Source organism: Pristiophorus japonicus, chromosome 3 (genome assembly GCF_044704955.1).
Source record: "Pristiophorus japonicus isolate sPriJap1 chromosome 3, sPriJap1.hap1, whole genome shotgun sequence".
Taxonomy (NCBI): domain Eukaryota; kingdom Metazoa; phylum Chordata; class Chondrichthyes; family Pristiophoridae; genus Pristiophorus; species Pristiophorus japonicus.
This window is the reverse complement of record NC_091979.1, coordinates 3641922-3662657: the sequence shown is the minus strand read 5'-3', so window position 1 is coordinate 3662657 and position 20736 is coordinate 3641922. Positions and strand designations below refer to the sequence as shown.

Sequence of the window (20736 nt, the reverse complement as noted above, 5' to 3'; positions counted from 1 at the left end):
GGACATGTTGCATTGTTGGATGGTCAGTACTGAGGACATGTTGTACTGTTGGATGGTCAGTACTGAGGACATGTTGCACTGTTGGATGGTCAGTACTGAGGACATGTTGTACTGTTGAATGGTCAGTACTGAGGACATGTTGTACTGTTGGATGGTCATTACTGAGGACATGTTGTACTGTTGGATGGTCAGTACTGAGGACATGTTGCACTGTTGGATGGTCAGTACTGAGGACATGTTGTACTGTTGGATGGTCAGTACTGAGGACATGTTGCACTGTTGGATGGTCAGTACTGAGGACATGTTGTACTGTTGGATGGTCAGTACTGAGGACATGTTGTACTGTTGGATGGTCAGTACTGAGGACATGTTGTACTGTTGGATGGTCAGTACTGAGGACATGTTGTACTGTTGGATGGTCAGTACTGAGGACATGTTGTACTGTTGGATGGTCAGTACTGAGGACATGTTGCACTGTTGGATGGTCAGTACTGAGGACATGTTGCACTGTTGGATGGTCAGTACTGAGGACATGTTGTACTGTTGGATGGTCAGTACTGAGGACATGTTGTACTGTTGGATGGTCAGTACTGAGGACATGTTGTACTGTTGGATGGTCAGTACTGAGGACATGTTGTACTGTTGGATGGTCAGTACTGAGGACATGTTGCACTGTTGGATGGTCAGTACTGAGGACATGTTGCACTGTTGGATGGTCAGTACTGAGGACATGTTGCACTGTTGGATGGTCAGTACTGAGGACATGTTGTACTGTTGGATGGTCAGTACTGAGGACATGTTGTACTGTTGGATGGTCAGTACTGAGGACATGTTGCACTGTTGGATGGTCAGTACTGAGGACATGTTGTACTGTTGGATGGTCAGTACTGAGGACATGTTGCACTGTTGGATGGTCAGTACTGAGGACATGTTGTACTGTTGGATGGTCAGTACTGAGGACATGTTGCACTGTTGGATGGTCAGTACTGAGGACATGTTGTACTGTTGGATGGTCAGTACTGAGGACATGTTGTACTGTTGGATGGTCAGTACTGAGGACATGTTGTACTGTTGGATGGTCAGTACCGAGGACAAGTTGTACTGTTGGATGGTCAGTACTGAGGACATGTTGTACTGTTGGATGGTCAGTACTGAGGACATGTTGCACTGTTGGATGGTCAGTACTGAGGACATGTTGTACTGTTGGATGGTCAGTACTGAGGACATGTTGCACTGTTGGATTGTCAGTACTGAGGACATGTTGTACTGTTGGATGGTCAGTACTGAGGACATGTTGTACTGTTGGATGGTCAGTACTGAGGACATGTTGTACTGTTGGATGGTCAGTACTGAGGACATGTTGTACTGTTGAATGGTCAGTACTGAGGACATGTTGTACTGTTGGATGGTCAGTACTGAGGACATGTTGTACTGTTGGATGGTCAGTACTGAGGACATGTTGTACTGTTGGATGGTCAGTACTGAGGACATGTTGTACTGTTGGATGGTCAGTACTGAGGACATGTTGCACTGTTGGATGGTCAGTACTGAGGACATGTTGCACTGTTGGATGGTCAGTACTGAGGACATGTTGCACTGTTGGATGGTCAGTACTGAGGACATGTTGTACTGTTGGATGGTCAGTACTGAGGACATGTTGCACTGTTGGATGGTCAGTACTGAGGACATGTTGTACTGTTGGATGGTCAGTACTGAGGACATGTTGTACTGTTGGATGGTCAGTACTGAGGACATGTTGTACTGTTGGATGGTCAGTACTGAGGACATGTTGCACTGTTGGATGGTCAGTACTGAGGGCACACTGCACTGTGAGAGATGCTGCCCTTCGGATGAGTTGTTAAACAAAGGCCCTGTCTGCCCTTGTAGGTGGATCTAACAGACCCCAGAGCCACTGTTCAAAGACGAGCAGAAAAGCTCTCCCCGGTGACATGGCCAATATTTATCCTCAAACAACATCAGATTATCTAGACCGGATCACATTGCTGTTTATGGGAGCTTGCTGTGCACAAATTGGCTGCTGTTTTTCCCACATTACGACAGTGACTGCGCTCCCAAAGTCCCTCACTGGCTGTGAAGCAGCTTGGGAAGTCCGGTGGGGAAAGGTTCTAACAAAATGGGTGACTGCTGACCCAGAGGTTCAGAACAGGATACTTGAGTTTTTCGATCCGGGCTCCCTTTACCCTGAATACAATGCTGAGGCCCAGCACCTCTGCACACACACCTCCCTCCACTCTTCCTTGTTCACGTGTTCGGTACTCATGGAAAATTCCGGACTGTCCCAAGCCTCAACTTGTCCAAGTCTCAACTCTGCACAACAAGGCTTTCTATTCCCTCCGGCCTGCTTCGTACTTGGCATCAATGATATACTGTGTCTCCTTTGTCCCTATGGCAGCCACCACACACTAACACAAAGCACTGTGTGAGCAACCGGATGTCACACGGCCAGGGACCTTTCCAGAGCTGACAAAGTTGAATGGATAAACAATTTAGTTCTCGGTAAATATTTAGTGTACTGTAACCGGAACCTGCCGAATGGACATAGAAACATAGAAACATGGAAAATAGGTGCAGGAGTGGGCCATTCGGCCCTTCGAGCCTGCACCGCCATTCAATAAGATCATGGCTGATCATTCCCTTAGTACCCCTTTCCTGCTTTCTTGCCATACCCCTTGATCCCTTTAGCCGTAAGGGCCATATCTAACTCCCTCTTGAATATATCCAATGAACTGGCATCAACAACTCTCTGCGGCAGGGAATTCCACAGGTTAACAACTCTGAGTGAAGAAGTTTCTCCTCATCTCGGTCCTAAATGGCTTACCCCTTATCCTGAGACTGTGTCCCCTGAATCCGAGATGCCATCACTCTGCCATTGGCCGCACAGACTCCTCTACCTGTCCTTACACAAGAATACCGGGGCAGATTGAGGGCGATGACACTGCGGGCATGGCCTTGCCACGCTCCTCCTTGGATGCTCCACATTGAATTAAGGATTCCCGTTTAATAGCCATTCGGCCCATCGTGTCCGCGCCGGCCGACCAAGAGCTACCCAGCCTAATCCCACTTTCCAGCTCTGGGTCCATAGCCCTGTAGGTTACGGCACTTCAGGTGCACATCCAGGTACTGTTTAAATGTGGTGAGGGTTTCTGCCTCTACCACCCTTTCAGGCCGTGAGTTCCAGACCCCCACCGCCCTCTGGGTGAAGACATTTTCCCTCAAATCCCCTCTAATCCTCCCCCCAATTACTTTAAATCTATGCCCCCTGGTTGTTGGGTGTGGGGTTGTGTGTGGGGGGAGGGTCTGGGTGTGGGGGGTGGGGGGTGAGGGGCTTGTTGTGGGGGGGGTGCTGGGTGTGGGGTGGGTGCTGGGTGTGGGGGGGGCTGGGTGTGGCGGGGTGCTGGGTGTGGGGGGGAGGGGCTGGGTATGGGGTGGGAGGGGCTGGGTGTGGGGTGGGAGGGGCTGTGTGTGTGGGGGGGCTGTGTGTGGGGTGGGGGCTGGGTGTGGGTGAAGGGGCTAGGTGTGGGGGGAGGGGCTAGGCGTGAGGGGGTAGGGGCTAGGTGTGGGGTTAGGGGCTCGGTGTGGGGGGGGCTGGGTGTGGGGGGGTGCTGGGTGTGGGGGGAGGGGCAGGGTGTGGTGGGAGAGGGGCAGGGCGTGGGGGGGAGGGGGGCTGGGGGGTGGGAGCTGGGTGTGGGGGGTGCTGGGTGTGGGGGGAGGGGCTGGGTGTGGGGTGGGGGCTGGGTGTGGGGGGAGGGGCTAGGCATGGGGGGAGGGGCTAGGCATTGGGGGGAGGGGCTAGGCATGGGGGGGGCTGGGTGAGGGGTGGGGGCTGGGTGAGGGGTGGGGGCTGGGTGTGGGGTGGGGGCTGGGTGTGGGGGAGGGGCTAGATGTGGGGGAGGGGCTAGGCATGGGGGAGGGGCTAGGTTTGGGGGGAGGGGCTAGGTGTGGGTTGGGGGCTGGGTCTGGGGTGGGGGCTAGGTGTGGGGGAGGGGCTAGGCATGTGGGAGGGGCTAGGTGTGGGGGGAGGGGCTGGGTGTGAGGGTGGGTGATGCCAGCCATTTTCCGAACAGTATCTTTGCCCCATGGGAACAAATCTGAGAAGGGGTGAGACTCGCAGGTGCAGGTTATCACCAAACCACTCCCCCAGAACCAGCAATTCCTGGGACACGATTTCCACTTTATAAAAGTCCGAGGACACGTTATAAATAACGCCAACTGCCCGGGAGAGCTCACGGGACACGGGGTATTTTCGACCTGGGAGGTTGTTTGATGTGTGTCAATCGCTGCAGGGTAACGAAACAACCACGGCCCATCACACAGCACAGGGAACGCTGCAAATAGAGCCTTTGATGAAATAAATAGTCTCGGAGCAGCGAGGGGTTCAACGTTAGCATTCCTCAGCTCATGCAGCCATTTCTGGAATGCCGATTAACTGGGATCAGGGGCCGAGGAATTTCTTGTGGCTTCTCTCAACACCGACTAGTTTCTCGACAGATCTGGGAGTGCAGCCGGTGACAGGTCAACCGGCCGGCAAAGGTTAAAGGAAATGTACAGCGGAGGGAATCGGCCGGCCTCCCCCTTCCTGGGGGCCATGGGCCCGGTCTTTACCGACATACGGGCCTTCACAACAACTAAACGCTATGAGAGCAACAGACCCAAAGTCTTTTTGCCCGACCTACCCACCTTCTCCCCATATCCCGGGAGGATGCCATTTATTGCCTATCCCTGAGAATTGCGTATTGCCCTGAGAAGGTGCTGGTGAGCCTTATTCTAAGGTTTGATGCAACCGAGTGGCTTGCTAAGCCACTCCAGAGATTAGTTAAGAGTCAACCACATTGCTGTGGGACTGGAGTCACATGTAGGCCCAGACCGGGGTAAGAACAGCAGCTTTTCTTCCGGTTAAAGGACATCAGTGAACCAGTTGGGTATTGACGACAATCCGACAGCTTCATGGTCACTTTTACTGGCCAGCTTTTTTATTTCCAGATCTTTAAAAACTAAGTTCAAATTCTCAAAATCCCAAGAATGGGCAGTTGGGCACGAAACCGTAACAGAATTGAAGAAGGAACTGGCAGGTTCTGGTCAAAAAATGGGATTAAGGGTTATTGGGTATGCACCATGGGAATAGAGTCAGGCCACAGCTGGAGTACTGCGTGCAGTTCTGGTCACCGCATTACAGGAAAGATGTGATTGCACTGGAGAGGGTGCAGAGGAGATTTACCAGAATGTTGCCTGGACTGGAGAATTTTAGTTATGAGGAAAGATTGGATAGGCTGGGGCTGTTTTCCTTGGAGATTTAATTGAGGTGTATAAAATTGAGGAGCCGAGATAGAGTGGATAGGAAGGATCTAACCAGGGGGCATAGATTTAAAGTAATTGGGGGGAGGTTTAGAGGGGATTTGAGGGGAAATGTCTTCACCCAGAGGGTGGTGAGGGTCTGGAACTCACTGCCTGAAAGGGTGGTAGAGGCAGAAACCCTCACCACATTTAAACAGTACCTGGATGTGCACCTGAAGTGCCGTAACCTGCAGGGCTATGGACCGAGAGCTGGAAAGTGGGATTAGGCCGGGTAGCTCTTGGCGGCACAGACATGACAGGCCGAATGGCCTCCTTCCGTGCTGTAAATGTCTGTAATTCTATGAATACTGTGGACAGCCGGGCTAGATGGACCCTGCTCCTATCCAAACTGTTAGTATCCCTGGTTTCAGGAGCAGGTAAGATACTGAGTGCAATTGCAACTGGGGCTGTGGTGGTGCAGTTACGCTCGAGGCCACTGGGGGAAGCCAGGGCCCTATATCTGAATTGTCGGTGCTGATACAGTAAGCAGTGCTCCATGGTCTCCCCGTTCCTTGACTAACAATCACAGACAGAATGGATGTGAATGTAAATCCCAGGCAAGGCTCGGAGAAATGACTCAGTGACTGACATGCAACAGGTGCCGTTCTATCACCAGCTCAAAACGGAAGCAGAGCAGATCTTAATCACATCAAAACAATTGCAACGTTCCCAGAGAATGGGTCACTGAGCGTAGCAACACACAAGCAGTAGGAGCAGGAGTCGGCCATTCGGCCCCTCGAGCCTGCTCCGCCATTCAACAAGATCATGGCTGATCCGATCATGGACTCAGCTCCACTTCCCCGCCCACCCCCCATAACCCTTTACTCCCTTATCATTCAAAAATCTGTCTATCTCCGCCTTAAATATATTCAGTGACCCAGCCTCCACAGCTCTCTGGGGCAGAGAATTCCACAGATTTACAACCCTCTGAGAAGAAATTCCTCCTCATCTCAGTTTTAAATGGGCGGCCCCTTATTCTGAGACTATGCCCCCTTGTTTTAGATTCCCCAGCGAGGGGAATCGTCCTGATCTGCACCTCAACTCCAATTGTCCGTTTTTGTTCTATATCCCTTGATACCCTCACCCCACAAAAAAATCTATCGACCTCAGTCTACCCGGAGGGCAGTGGGAATCAAGGGACATGGGGCTAGGGCAGGGAAGTGGAGCTGAGGTCGAAGATCAGCCATGGGAGTGGGAGGGGAAAGATCCAGCTGTCGTGGTCCACGTGGGTACCAATGACAGAGGTCGGACCAAGAAAGAGGTTCTGCTGAGAGAGTATGAGCAGCTCGGGGCTAAATTAAACAGCAGAACCACAAATCTCTGGATTACTACCTGAGCCATGAGCAAATTTGCATAGGGTAAACAGGATCAGAGAGATGAACAGGTGGGTCAAAGAGTGGTGTGGGAGAAATGGGTTTCAATTCATGGTGCACTGGCATCAGTACTGGGAGAAGAGGGAGCTGTTCCGTCGGGATGGGCTTCACTTGAACCAGGCTGGGGCCGGTGTCCTGGCGAATCAAATAACTCGGGCTGTAGATAGGGCTTTAAACTAAATCGTTGTGCGGTGGGGGGGGAAGATCCGGTGAGTAGCAATTTAAAAAATCAAAGAGAAAGCTGAAGGAAAAAGTACAGGGTAGTGGTAGGGGTAAAGATAATCAGAGTGTGACAGGAAGGGACAGAGCGTATACACATAAGACAAAATTAAAAGCTTTATATCTGAATACAGGCAGCATTCGTAACAAGATAGATGAGTTGACAGCACAACTAGAAATAAATGGGTATGTTCTGATTGACATTAGATGTGAAGCAAGGTGGCCAAGGGTGGGAACTGAATATTCAGGGGTATTTGCCATTTCATAAGGATAGGCAGAAAGGAAAAGGAGGTGGGGTAGCTCTGTTACTAAGGGATGAGATCAGTGCAGCAGTGAGAAATGATATTGGCTCAGAAGATCGAGATGTAGAATCAGTTTGGGTGGAGATAAGAAATAATAAGGGAAAGAAGTCACTGATGGGAGTGGTCTACTGGCCCCCTAACAGTAGGCACACTGCAGGGCAAAGTATAAATCAAGAAATAATGGAGGCTTGTAAGAAAGGTAATGCAATAATCATGGGCGATTTTAATCTTCATATTGATTGGACAAATCAAGTCGGTAAAGGTGGCCTGGAGGGAGAGTTCATACAGTAAATGTGGGATGGTTTCTTGGAACAATACATTGTGGAACCAACCAAGGAACAGGCTATTTTAGATCTGGTACTGTGTAACGAGGCTGGATTAATTAATTATCTCGTCGTGAAGAATCTTCATAGCGTGATAGAATTTCAAATTCAGTTTGAGGGTGAGAAAGCTCGGTCTCAAACTCGTATCCTGAACTTAAATAAAGGTAATTGCAAAGGTGTGAAGGCAGAGTTGGTTAAAGTGGACTGGGAAAATATGTTAACGGGCAAGATTGTAGAAAAGCAGTGGCAAATATTAAAGGAGATATTTCATAGCTCTCAGCAAAGATATATCTTCAGATGAGAAAGAAAGACTCTAAGAGAAGGATGAACTATCTGTGGCTAACTAAGGAAGTAAAGTATTGTATCAAATTGAAAACAAAGGCATTCAATGTTGTGACCAACAGGGGAAGGCCAGAGGATTGGGAAATTTTTAGAAACCAGCAAAGGACGACTAAAAGAATGACAGAGAGAAGATAGCTTATGAGAGTAAACTAGCAAGAAATATAAAAACAGATATTCAGAGCTTCTACAGGTATATAAAAAGGAAACGAGTAGCTAAAGTAAACATTGACAGCATGAGACTGGGGAATTAATAATAGGAAACAGGGAAATGGTGGAGACTTTGAACAAATATTTTACAAATATAGAAAAATCGAAAATAGAAGCAGGAGTAGGCCATTCGGCCCTTCGAGCCTGCACCACCATTCAATAAGATCATGGCTGATCATTCACCTCAGTATCCCTTTCCTGCTTTCTCTCCATACCCCTTGATCCCTTTAGCCGTAAGGGCCATATCTCACTCCCTCTTGAATATATCCAATGAACTGGCATCAACAACTCTCTGCAGCAGGGAATTCCACAGGTTAACAACTCTCTGGGTGAAGAAGTTTCCCCTCATCTCGGTCCTAAATGGCTTACCCCTTATCCTGAGACTATGTCCCCTGGTTCTGGACTTCCCCAACATCGGGAACATTCTTCCCGCATCTAACCTGTCCAGTCCCGTCAGAATCTTATATATTTCTATGAAATCCCCTCTCATCCTTCTAAACTCAAGTGAATACAGGCCCAGTTGATCCAGTCTCTCCTCATATGTCCAGCCATCCCTGGAATCAGTCTGGTGAACCTTCGCTGCACTCCCTCAATAGCAAGAACGTCCTTCCTCAGATTAGGAGACCAAAACTGAACACAATATTCCAGGTGAGACCTCACCAAGGCCCTGTACAACTGCAATAAGACCTCCCTGCTCCTATACTCAAATCCCCTAGCTATGAAGGCCAACATACCATTTGCTTTCTTCACCGCCTGTTGTACCTGCATGCCAACTTTCAATGACTGATGAACCATAATACCCAGGTCTCGTTGCACCTTCCCTTTTCCTAATCTGCCGCCATTCAGATAATATTCTGGCTTCGTGTTTTTGCCCCCAAAATGGATAACCTCACATTTATCCACATTATACTGCATCTGCCAGGCATTTGCCCACTCATCTAACCTGTCCAAGTTACCCTGCAGCCTCTTAGCGTCCTCCTCACAGCTCACACCGTCACCCAGCTTAGTGTCATCTGCAAACTTGGAGATATTACTCTCAATTCCTTCATCTAAATCGTTAATGTATATTGTAAAGAGCTGGGGTCCCAGCAATGAGTCCTGCGGCACTCCACTAGTCACTGCCTGCCATTCTGAAAAGGACCCGTTTATCCCGACTCTCTGCTTCCTGTCTGCCAACCAATTCTCTATCCACGTCAGTACATTACCGCCATTACCATGCGCTTTGATTTTGCACACCAATCTCGTGTGCGGGACCTTGTCAAAAGCCTTTTGAAAGTCCAAATACACCACATCCACTGGTTCTCCCTTGTCTACTCTGCTAGTTACATCCTCAAAAAATTCGAGAAGATTCGTCAAGCATGATTTCCCTTTCATAAATCCATGATGACTTGGACTGATCCTGTCACTGCTTTCCAAATGCGCTGCTATTTCATCCTTAATGATTGATTCCAACATTTTCCCCACTACTGATGTCAGGCTAACCGGTCTATAATTACCTGTTTTCTCTCTCCTTCCTTTTTTAAAAAGTGGGGTTACATTGGCTACCCTCCACTCGATAGGAACTGATCCAGAGTCGATAGACTGTTGGAGAATGACTGTCAATGCATCCACTATTTCCAAGGCCATCTCCTTAAGTACTCTGGGATGCAGATCATCAGGCCCTGGGGATTTATCGGCCTTCAATCCCATCAATTTCCCCAACACAATTTCCCGACTAATAAGGATTTCCCTCAGTTCTTCCTTCTTACTAGACCTTCTGACCCCTTTTATATCCGGAAGGTTGTTTGTATCCTCCTTAGTGAATACCGAACCAAGGTACTTGTTCAATTGGTCTGCCATTTCTTTGTTCCCCGTTATGACTTCCCCTGATTCTGACTGCAGGGGACCTATGTTTGTCTTTACTAACCTTTTTCTCTTTACATATCTATAGAAGCTTTTGCAGTCCGTTTTAATGTTCCCTGCAAGCTTCCTCTCGTACTCCATTTTCCCTGCCCTAATCAAACCCTTTGTCCTCCTCTGCTGAGTTCTAAATTTCTCCCAGTCCCCGGGTTCGCTGCTATTTCTGGCCGATTTGTATGCCACTTCCTTGGCTTTAATACTATCCCTGATTTCCCTTGATAGCCACGGTTGAGCCACCTTCCCTTTTTTATTATTACGCCAGACAGGGATGTACAATTGTTGTAGTTCATCCATGCGGTCTCTAAATGTCTGCCATTGCCCATCCACTGTCAACCCCTTAAGTATCATTCACCAATCTATCCTAGCCAATTCATGCCTCATACCTTCAAAGTTACCCTTCTTTAAGTTCTGGACCATGGTCTCTGAATTAACTGTTTCATTCTCCATCCTAATGTAGAATTCCACCATATTATGGTCACTCTTCCCCAAGGGGCCTCGCACAACGAGATTGCTAATTAATCCTCTCTCATTACACAACACCCAGTCTAAGATGGCCTCCCCTCTAGTTGGTTCCTCGACATATTGGTCTAGAAAACCATCCCTTATGCACTCCAGGAAATCCTCCTCCACCGTATTGCTTCCAGTTTGGTTAGCCCAATCTGTATGCATATTAAAGTCACCCATGATAACTGCTGCACCTTTATTGCATGCACCCCTAATTTCCTGTTTGATGCCCGGTTAGCCTGACATCAGTAGTGGGGAAAATGTTGGAATCAATTGTTAAAGGTGAAATAGCAGCGCACTTGGAAAGCAGTGACAGGATCGGTCCAAGTCAGCAAGGATTTATAAAAGGGAAATCATGCTTGACGGACCTTCTGGAATTTTTTGAGGATATAACTGGTAGAGTGGACAAGGGAGAACCAGTGGATGTGGTGTATTTGGACTTTCAAAAGGCTTTTGACAAGGTCCCACACAAGAGATTGGTGTGCAAAATTAAAGCACATGGTATTGGGGGTAATGTACTGACGTGGATAGAGAACTGGTTGGCAGACAGGAAGCAGAGAGTTGGGATAAACGGGTCCTTTTCAGAATGGCAGGCAGTGACTAGTGGGGTGCCGCAGGGCTCAGTGCTGGGACCCCAGCTCTTTACAATATACATCAAAGATTTAGATGAAGGAATTGAGTGTAATATCTCCAGATGACACTAAGCTGGGTGGCGGTGTGAGCTGTGAGGAGGATGCTATGAGGCTGCAGAGTGACTTGGATAGGTTAGGTGAGTGGGCAAATGCATGGCAGATGCAGTATAATGTGGATAAATGTGAGGTTATCCATTTTGGGGGCAAAAACACGAAGGCAGAATATTATCTGAATGGCGGCAGATTAGGAAAAGGGGAGGTGCAACGAGACCTGGGTGTCATGGTTCATCAGTCACTGAAAGTTGACATACAGGTACAGCAGGCGGTGAAGAAGGCAAATGGTATGTTGGCCTTCATAGCTAGGGGATTTGAGTATAGGAGCAGGGAGGTCTTACTGCTGTTGAAATGGGCCTTGGTGAGGCCTCACCTGGAATATTGTGTTCAGTTTTGGTCTCCTAATCTGAGGATGGACATTCTTGCTGTTGAGGGTGTGCAGCGAAGGTTCACCAGACTGATTCCCGGGATGGCAGGACTGACATATGAGGAGAGACTGGATTGACTGGGCCTTTATTCACTGGAGTTTAGAAGGATGAGAGGGGATCTCATAGAAACATATAAAATTCTGACGGGACTGGACAGGTTAGATGCAGGAAGAATGTTCCCGATGTTGGGGAAGTCCAGAACCAGGGGTCACAGTCTAAGGATAAGGGGGAGGCCGTTTAGGACTGAGATGAGAAGAAACTTCTTCACTCAGAGTTGTTAACCTGTGGAATTCCCTGCCGCAGAGAGTTGTTGATGCCAGTTCATTGGATATATTGAAAAGGGAGTTAGATATGGCCCTTATGGCTAAAGGGATCAAGGGGTATGACAAGAAAGCAGAAATGGGGTACTGAAGTTGCATGTTCAGCCATGAACTCATTGAATGGCGGTGCAGGCTCGAAGGGCCGAATGGCCTACTTCTGCACCTATTTTCTATGTTTCTATGTAAGCAGCGGCAGGGATAGTCGATGCATTGGTTGTAATTTACCAAAATTCCCGGGATTCTGGGGAGATACCAGCAGATTGGAAAACTGCAAATGTAACACCCCTCTTTAAAAAAGGAGGGAGACAAAAAGCAAGAAACTATAGACCAGTTAGCCTAACATCTGTGGTTGGGAAAATGCTGGAGTCCATTATTAAAGAAGCAGTAGCAGGACATTTGGAAAAGCAAAATTCGGTCAGGCAGAGTCAGCATGGATTTATGAAGGGGAAGTCATGTTTGATAAATTTGCTGGAGTTCTTTGAGGATGTAATGAACAGGGTGGACTCAAAAGTCAACCCCCTCATCCCCGGAATCAACCGAGTGAACCTTCTCTGAACTGTCTCCAAAGCAAGTATATCCTTTCATAAATATGGAGACCAAAACTGCACGCAGTACTCCAGGTGTGGCCTCACCAATACCCTGTACAGTTGTAGCAGGACTTCTCTGCTTTTATACTCTATCCCCCTTGCAATAAATGCGAACATTCCATTGGCCTTCCTGATCACTTGCTGTACCTGCATACTAACTTGTTGTGTTTCATGCACAAGGACCCCCAGGTCCCGCTGTACTGCAGCACTTTGCAATCTTTCTCCATTTAAATTATAATTTGTTTTTCTATTATTTCTGCCAAAGTGAATAGCCTCACATTTTCCCACATTGTACTCCATCTGCCAAATTTTTACCCACTCACTTAGCCTGTCTATATCCCTTTGCAGATTCTTTGTGTCCTCCTCACACATTGCTTTGCCACCCATCTTTGTATCGTCAGCAAACTTGGCTACATTACACTCGGTCCCTTCATCCAGGTCATTCTCATTTCGACTGACTAGTGGAAGAGAGAGCAGCGCGCGGCGGTATACCACTGCAGGGAGCAGCGTGTGGCGGTATACCACTGCAGGGAGCAGCGTGCGGCAGTATACCACTGCAGGGAGCAGCGTGCGGCAGTATACCAGTGCAGGGAGCAGCGTACGGCGGTATACCACTGCAGGGAGCAGCGTGCGGCAGTATACCACTGCAGGGAGCAGCGTGCGGCAGTATACCAGTGCAGGGAGCAGCGTACGGCGGTATACCACTGCAGGGAGCAGCGCGCGGTGGTATACCACTGCAGGGAGCAGCGTGCGGCGGTATACCACTGCAGGGAGCAGCGTGTGGCGGTATACCACTGCAGGGAGCAGCGTGCGGCGGTATACCACTGCAGGGAGCAGCGTGGGGCGGTATACCACTGCAGGGAGCAGCGCGCGGCGGTATACCACTGCAGGGAGCAGCGCGCGGCGGTATACCACTGCAGGGAGCAGCGTGCGGCGGTATACCACTGCAGGGAGCAGCGTGGGGCGGTATACCACTGCAGGGAGCAGCGCGCGGCGGTATACCACTGCAGGGAGCAGCGCGTGGCGGTATACCACTGCAGGGAGCAGCGTGCGGCGGTATACCACTGCAGGGAGCAGCGTGGGGCGGTATACCACTGCAGGGAGCAGCGCGCGGCGGTATACCACTGCAGGGAGCAGCGTGCGGCGGTATACCACTGCAGGGAGCAGCGCGCGGCGGTATACCACTGCAGGGAGCAGCGTGCGGTGGTATACCACTGCAGGGAGCAGCGCGCGGCGGTATACCACTGCAGGGAGCAGCGTGCGGCGGTATACCACTGCAGGGAGCAGCGTGCGGCGGTATACCACTGCAGGGAGCAGCGCGCGGCGGTATACCACTGCAGGGAGCAGCGCGGGGCGGTATACCACTGCAGGGAGCAGCGTGCGGCGGTATACCACTGCAGGGAGCAGCGCGGGGCGGTATACCACTGCAGGGAGCAGCGCGCGGCGGTATACCACTGCAGGGAGCAGCGCGGGGCGGTATACCACTGCAGGGAGCAGCGCGCGGCGGTATACCACTGCAGGGAGCAGCGCGTGCTGCAGGAGGGGATGGCTACAAAGCCAGGTCGCTGATTGCAGTGCGGACAGACACAGCAGGAGGGGCGAAGGAGCAGCAAGAGTCCCTCGAGGGAAGTGACCAGGAGAGGTGTGAATCTGGGGCCCAGAAGAGGCGAGGGCCCAGGGGCAGCACGGCCCAGCCCACACTGTGCGATATGTGCGCACTGGGTCCGTGCAGCAGAGCAGGTCTCCAGTTGTTCTGGTTAACCCTTGCCACTGGACCAAGACCTCGCTCTGTCAAGCCCCGTGTGGTGGCTGGTGTGCAACGGTCACCCCACGTTAAACAATCCACGCACAGGGATCTTCCACCCTTCAACATGGAGTTCGGGATCTGGAATATTAGGTCCTTCATTGGAACACCCGTGAACTTATCCTTATTTGGCATGGAAGCAAGTCATCCTCGTTTCAAGGGACTGCCTATGATGATGATAATATAGATTGTAAATAGTTGGGGTCCCAGCACTGATCTCTGCGGCACCCCACTAGTTCCTGATTGCCAACCGGAAAATGACCCATTTATCCCGACTCTCTGTTCTCTGTAAGTTAACCAATCCTCTATCCATGCTAATATATTACCCCCGATCCCGTGAACTTTTATCTTGTGTAGTAACCTTTAATGTGGCACCTTATCGAATGCCTTCTGGAAATCCAAATACACCACATCCACTGGTTCCCCCTTATCCACCCTGCGCGATACATCCTCAAAGAACTCCAGCAAATTTGTCAAAGATGATTCCCTTTCATAAATCCATGCTGACTCTGCCTGAGTGAATTTTGCTTTTCCAAATGTCCTGCTACTGCTTCTTTAATAATGGACTCCAGCATTTCCCAACCACAGATGTTAGGCTAACTGGTCTATAGTTTCCTGCTTTTTGTCTGCCTCCTTTTTTAAATAGGGGCGTTACATTTGCAGTTTTCCATTCCGCTGGGACCTCCCCAGAATCCCGGGAATTTTGGTAGATTACAACCAATGCAACCGATGTAAGGCATCAGGTCCAGGGGACTTGTCCGCCTTTGGTCCCATTATTTTACCGAGTACTACTTCTCTCAGAAGGCTGTAAATCTGTGGAATTCTCTGCCCCAGAGAGCTGTGGAGGCTGGGTCACTGAATATATTTAAGGCGGAGATAGACAGATCTTTCAGCAACATGGGAGTGAAGGATTATGGGGAGCGGGCGGGGAAGTGGAGCTGAGTCCGTGATCAGATCAGCCATGATCTTATTGAATGGCGGAGCAGGCTCGAGGGGCTGTATGGCCGACTCCTGCTCCTATTTCTTATGTTCTTATGTTCTAAGACACACACTATACTGACTTGGAAATATATTGGCCATTCCTTCATCGTCGCTGGGTCACAATCCTGGAACTCTCTCCCTAACAGCACTGTGGAGCACCTTCACCACACGGACTGCAGCGGTTCAAGAAGGCAGCTCACCACCACCTTCCCGGGACAATTAGGGATGGGCAATAAATGCCGGCCTTGCCAGCAACGCCCACATCCCGTGAACAATTTTTAAAAAGTGCCTTTTTGCCCCCTCTACACTGTCCCATCAAACATTCCCAGGGCAGTTACAGCACGGGGTTAGATACAGAGTAAAGCTCCCTCTACACTGTCCCATCAAACACTCCCAGGGCAGGTACAGCACGGGGTTAGATACAGAGTAAAGCTCCCTCTACACTGTCCCATCAAACACTCCCAGGGCAGGTACAGCACAGGGTTAGATACAGAGTAAAGCTCCCTCTACACTGTCCCATCAAACACTCCCAGGGCAGGTACAGGGGGTTAGATACAGAGTAAAGCTCCCTCTACACTGTCCCATCAAACACTCCCAGCACACAGAGCAAGCCATTCGGCCCATCATGCCTGTGCCGGCCCTGTGACAGAGGATCCAATTAGGCCGATCCGCCTGCTCTTTGCTCAGAGCCCTGCAACTTTTTCCCAGTCAAGTATTTATCCAATCCCCTTTTGAAAGGTATTCATGTGTCTGTTGCCACCATCCTTTCAGGCAGGCAGCGTATTACAGGTCCTGGCAAGTCGCTACCCTAAAGAAACATAGAAACATAGAAAATAGGTGCAGGAGTAGGCCATTCGGCCCTTCGAGCCTGCACCACCATTCAATAAGATCATGTCTGAACATGCAACTTCAGTACCCCATTCCTGCTTTCTCACCATACCCCTTGATCCCCCTAGTAGTAAGGACTACATCTAACTCCTTTTTGAATATATTTAGTGAATTGGCCTCAACAACTTTCTGTGGTAGAGAATTCCACAGGTTCACCACTCTCTGGGTGAAGAGATTTATCCTCATCTCAGTCCTAAACCACTTATCCTTAGACTGTGACCCCTGGTTCTAGACTTCCCCAACATTAATAAGAACATAAGAACATAAGAATTAGGAACAGGAGTAGGCCATCTAGCCCCTCGAGCCTGCTCCGCCATTCAACAAGATCATGGCTGATCTGGCCGTGGACTCAGCTCCACTTACCCGCCCGCTCCCCGTAACCCTTAATTCCCTTATTGGTTAAAATTGTCTTCATCTCCCCTCTGGTTCTAACCCGAACCCTGAATTATCCTGATTTGTGTCCTCTGGTTATCAACCCTCCAGCCAGAGGGAACAGTTTCTGTATCTGCTTTATCAAAAGCACGTTTGATTTTGAACACCTTTATTAAATCTCCCCTTAACCTTCTGTGCTGTACGGAGAATGACCCCTGGCGTCTCCCCGTAACAGCTCAGCTCCCATTGCTTCCCCTTTAAGAAACTGTTTCATTCCCTGTGACAGCGGGGAGAATATTAAAATGTGAGCGGTTGCTGAATGGAACAAGGCCCCAGTCTGGCAGAGCGCAGTGTGCGGAGATTTGCTGAGAGTGGGGGGTGTGGATCGACACAAAGGCTGATATGTCCGACAGCGGATTTCGGATTCCTCCTGAAAGGCTGAGGCTTTCATTCCTGCCATTTAAGCTACAACAAAAAAATAATCTGCCGCTGGCTTGTGGGGGCATCGCCAGGGCCCAACGGAATTTAAATTAATTTAGAGAAAGAACTGTTTGAGAGGCCAAGGACGCAGAAAGAGAAAATTCTGATGAATCGGAACCAGAAAGAATGCCGGGGGAAGCAGGGCATCAAATGTCAGGCTGCTGACGGAGACAGTCCTCGCTGAATGGAAAGGTTTGCAGGGACAAGGACAGAAGATGTCTTTCTCACTGCTCTGCACGGGGTGTACGGGGGGAGGGGGGGGCGGGGGTAGAGGGAGGCAAAGGGAGAGCGGGGGCAGAGAGACCAGAGGGAGGGTGGGGGAGGGGGCGGGGTGGGGTGGGGGTGAGAGGGGGGGGCGGGGGAGAGAGAGGCCAGAGGAAGGGCGGGGGGGGGTGGGGGTGAGAGGGGGGGCGGAGGGGAGAGAGGCCAGAGGGAGGGCGGGGTGGGGTGGGAGTGAGAAGGGGGGGACGGGGGAGAGAGAGGCCAGAGGGAGGGTGGGGGGGGGGCGGGGTGGGGTGGGGGTGAGGGTGGGGTGGAGGGGAGAGAGGCCAGAGGGAGGGTGGGGGGGGGGGTGGGGGTGAGGTGGGTGGCGGGGGGGAGAGAGGCCAGAGGGAGAGTGGGGGGGGAGGGGGGGTGGAGAGGGAAGGCGGGGTGGGAGGAGCAGGAGACCATTAGGGAGGGCGGGGCAGGGAAGAGCCCATTTGGGAGACCGGCGTGTGCGGAGGGGTGGGGGGAGGAGGAGACCATTAGGGAGGGCAGGGTGGGCCTGGGTTTAAAGCCCCCACTCAGTCTCCCGGCAAGTGTGCGTGAACAGGATCGAGCTCGGTGTTGACGCCCCTGTGGTGGAGCAGTCAGGCCAGTACTTCACTGCCCCGAGGCTCACTCATAGCTGGAGGGTGTAAGCAGGGCTGCGGCCACCTGTGGAACTATAAAGATAAAGCCATTCGGCCCATCTCGATCAAGCTTGCGCTTAAACCCACACTCCCCTCATTCAGCACCTCCACAAACTGCTGCGTCCTGCAACTTTCGGACGTGAATATGACGGGAACATTCAATCCTCGGCCTGTCTGCCAGTTCAATTTGAGTAGAACTTTGCTGAAAAAAAATATTTTGTTTGGCTGGTTCTCTTTTCGATTGAAAATAGGTGGCTGAGGGGTGATCAAATCGAGGTCTTTAAAATGATGAAAGGTTTTGACAGAGTGGATACAGAGAGTTTCCACTTGTGGGGAAGACCAGAACTAGGGGCCATCAATATAAAATCGTCACCAAGAAATCCAATGGGGAATTCAGGAGAAACTTCTTTACCCGGAGAGCGGTGAGAATGTGGAACTCGCTGCCACAGGGAGGGGTTGAGGCGAATAGTGTCGATGTATTTAAGGGGAGGCTGGACAAGTATATGAGGGAGAAGGGAATAGAGAGGGTTATGCTGATAGAGTTAGTTGTGGAAGGACGAGAGGAGGCTCGAGTGGAGCATAAACACCGGCATGGACTGGTTGGGCCGAACGGCCTGTTTCTGGGCCGTATATCCGGTGTAATTCTACGTAAATTATATTTATCTCGTGCCATCTCACATCCTTCAGACATGTCCCAAACCTCGTGCCACAAACGACTACAACGACGTGCTGTAACTGATGAGAAGGCAAACTATGCACAGGGTTAGATACAGAGTAAAACTCCCTCTACACTGTCCCATCAAACACTCCCAGGGCAGGTACAGCATGGGTTAGATACAGAGTAAAACTCCCTCTACACTGTCCCATCAAACACTCCCAGGGCAGGTACAGGGGGTTAGATACAGAGTAAAACTCCCTCTACACTGTCCCATCAAACACTCCCAGGGCAGGTACAGCACAGGGTTAGATACAGAGTAAAACTCCTTCTACACTGTCCTATCAAACACTCCCAGGGCAGGTACAGGGGGTTAGATACAGAGTAAAGCTCCCTCTACACTGTCCCATCAAACACTCCCAGGGCAGGTACAGCACGGGGTTAGATACAGAGTAAAGCTCCCTCTACACTGTCCCATCAAACACTCCCAGGGCAGGTACAGCACAGGGTTAGATACAGAGTAAAACTCCTTCTACACTGTCCTATCAAACACTCCCAGGGCAGGTACAGGGGGTTAGATACAGAGTAAAGCTCCCTCTACACTGTCCCATCAAACACTCCCAGGGCAGGTACAGCACGGGGTTAGATACAGAGTAAAGCTCCCTCTACACTGTCCCATCAAACACTCCCAGGGCAGGTACAGCATAGGGTTAGATACAGAGTAAAACTCCTTCTACACTGTCCCATCAAACACTCCCAGGGCAGGTACAGGGGGTTAGATACAGAGTAAAGCTCCCTCTACACTGTCCCATCAAACACTCCCAGGGCAGGTACAGCACGGGGTTAGATACAGAGTAAAGCTCCCTCTACACTGTCCCATCAAACACTCCCAGGGCAGGTACAGCATAGGGTTAGATACAGAGTAAAACTCCTTCTACACTGTCCCATCAAACACTCCCAGGGCAGGTACAGGGGGTTAGATACAGAGTAAAGCTCCTTCTACACTGTCCCATCAAACACTCCCAGGGCAGGTACAGCATAGGGTTAGATACAGATTAAAGCTCCCTCTACACTGTCCCATCAAACACTCCCAGGGCAGGTACAGGGGGTTAGATACAGAGTAAAACTCCCTCTACACTGTCCCATCAAACACTCCCAGGGCAGGTACAGGGGGTTAGATACAGAGTAAAGCTCCCTCTACACTGTCCCATCAAACACTCCCAGGGCAGGTACAGCATGGGGTTAGATACAGATTAAAGCTCCCTCTACACTGTCCCATCAAACACTCCCAGGGCAGGTACAGGGGGTTAGATACAGAGTAAAGCTCCCTCTACACTGTCCCATCAAACACTCCCAGGGCAGGTACATCACTCTTGAATGAAAATGAATAAAAATTTAGTGCTGTTTTTATAGAGAGTCTCCCCCAGGGCCCTGTTATAGAGAGAGTCTCCCCCAGGGCCCTGTTATAGAGAGAGTCTCCCCCAGGGCCCTGTTATAGAGAGAGTCTCCACCAGGGCTCTGTTATAGAGAGAGTCTCCCCAAGGGCCCTGTTATAGAGAGAGTCTCCCCCAGGGCCCTGTTATAGAGAGAGTCTCCCCCAGGGCTCTGTTATAGAGAGAGTCTCCCCCAGGGCCCTGTTACAGAGAGAGTCTCCCCCAGGGCCCTGTTATAGAGAGAGTCTCCCCCAGGGCCCTGTTATAGAGAGAGTCTCCCCCAGGGCCCTGTTATAGAGAGAGTCTCCCCCAGGGCCCTGTTATAGAGAGAGTCTCCCCCAGGGCCCTGTTATAGAGAGAGTCTCCCCCAGGGCCCTGTTATAGAGAGAGTCTCCCCCAGGGCCCTGTTATAGAGAGAGTCTCCCCCAGGGCCCTGTTATAGAGAGAGTCTCCCCCAGGGCTCTGTTATAGAGAGAGTCTCCCCCAGGGCCCTGTTACAGGGAGAGTCTCCCCCAGGGCCCTGTTATAGAGAGAGTCTCCCCCAGGGCCCTGTTATAGAGAGAGTCTCCCCCAGGGCCCTGTTATAGAGAGAGTCTCCCCCAGGGCCCTGTTATAGAGAGTCTCCCCCAGGGCCCTGTTTTGAACGTTAGGGATGTTTTTATCAGGGTAACGATGGCTGCTCTGAGCT

General features: G+C 50.5%; 1 protein-coding gene across 9 annotated transcripts in view; it reads right to left on the bottom strand.

Annotated features, from left to right (window-relative positions):
- Nucleotides 1-20736, bottom strand: part of LOC139259631 (tensin-1-like) — an 875917-nt gene that overhangs the window by 117454 nt on the left and 737727 nt on the right. The window lies entirely within an intron of this gene.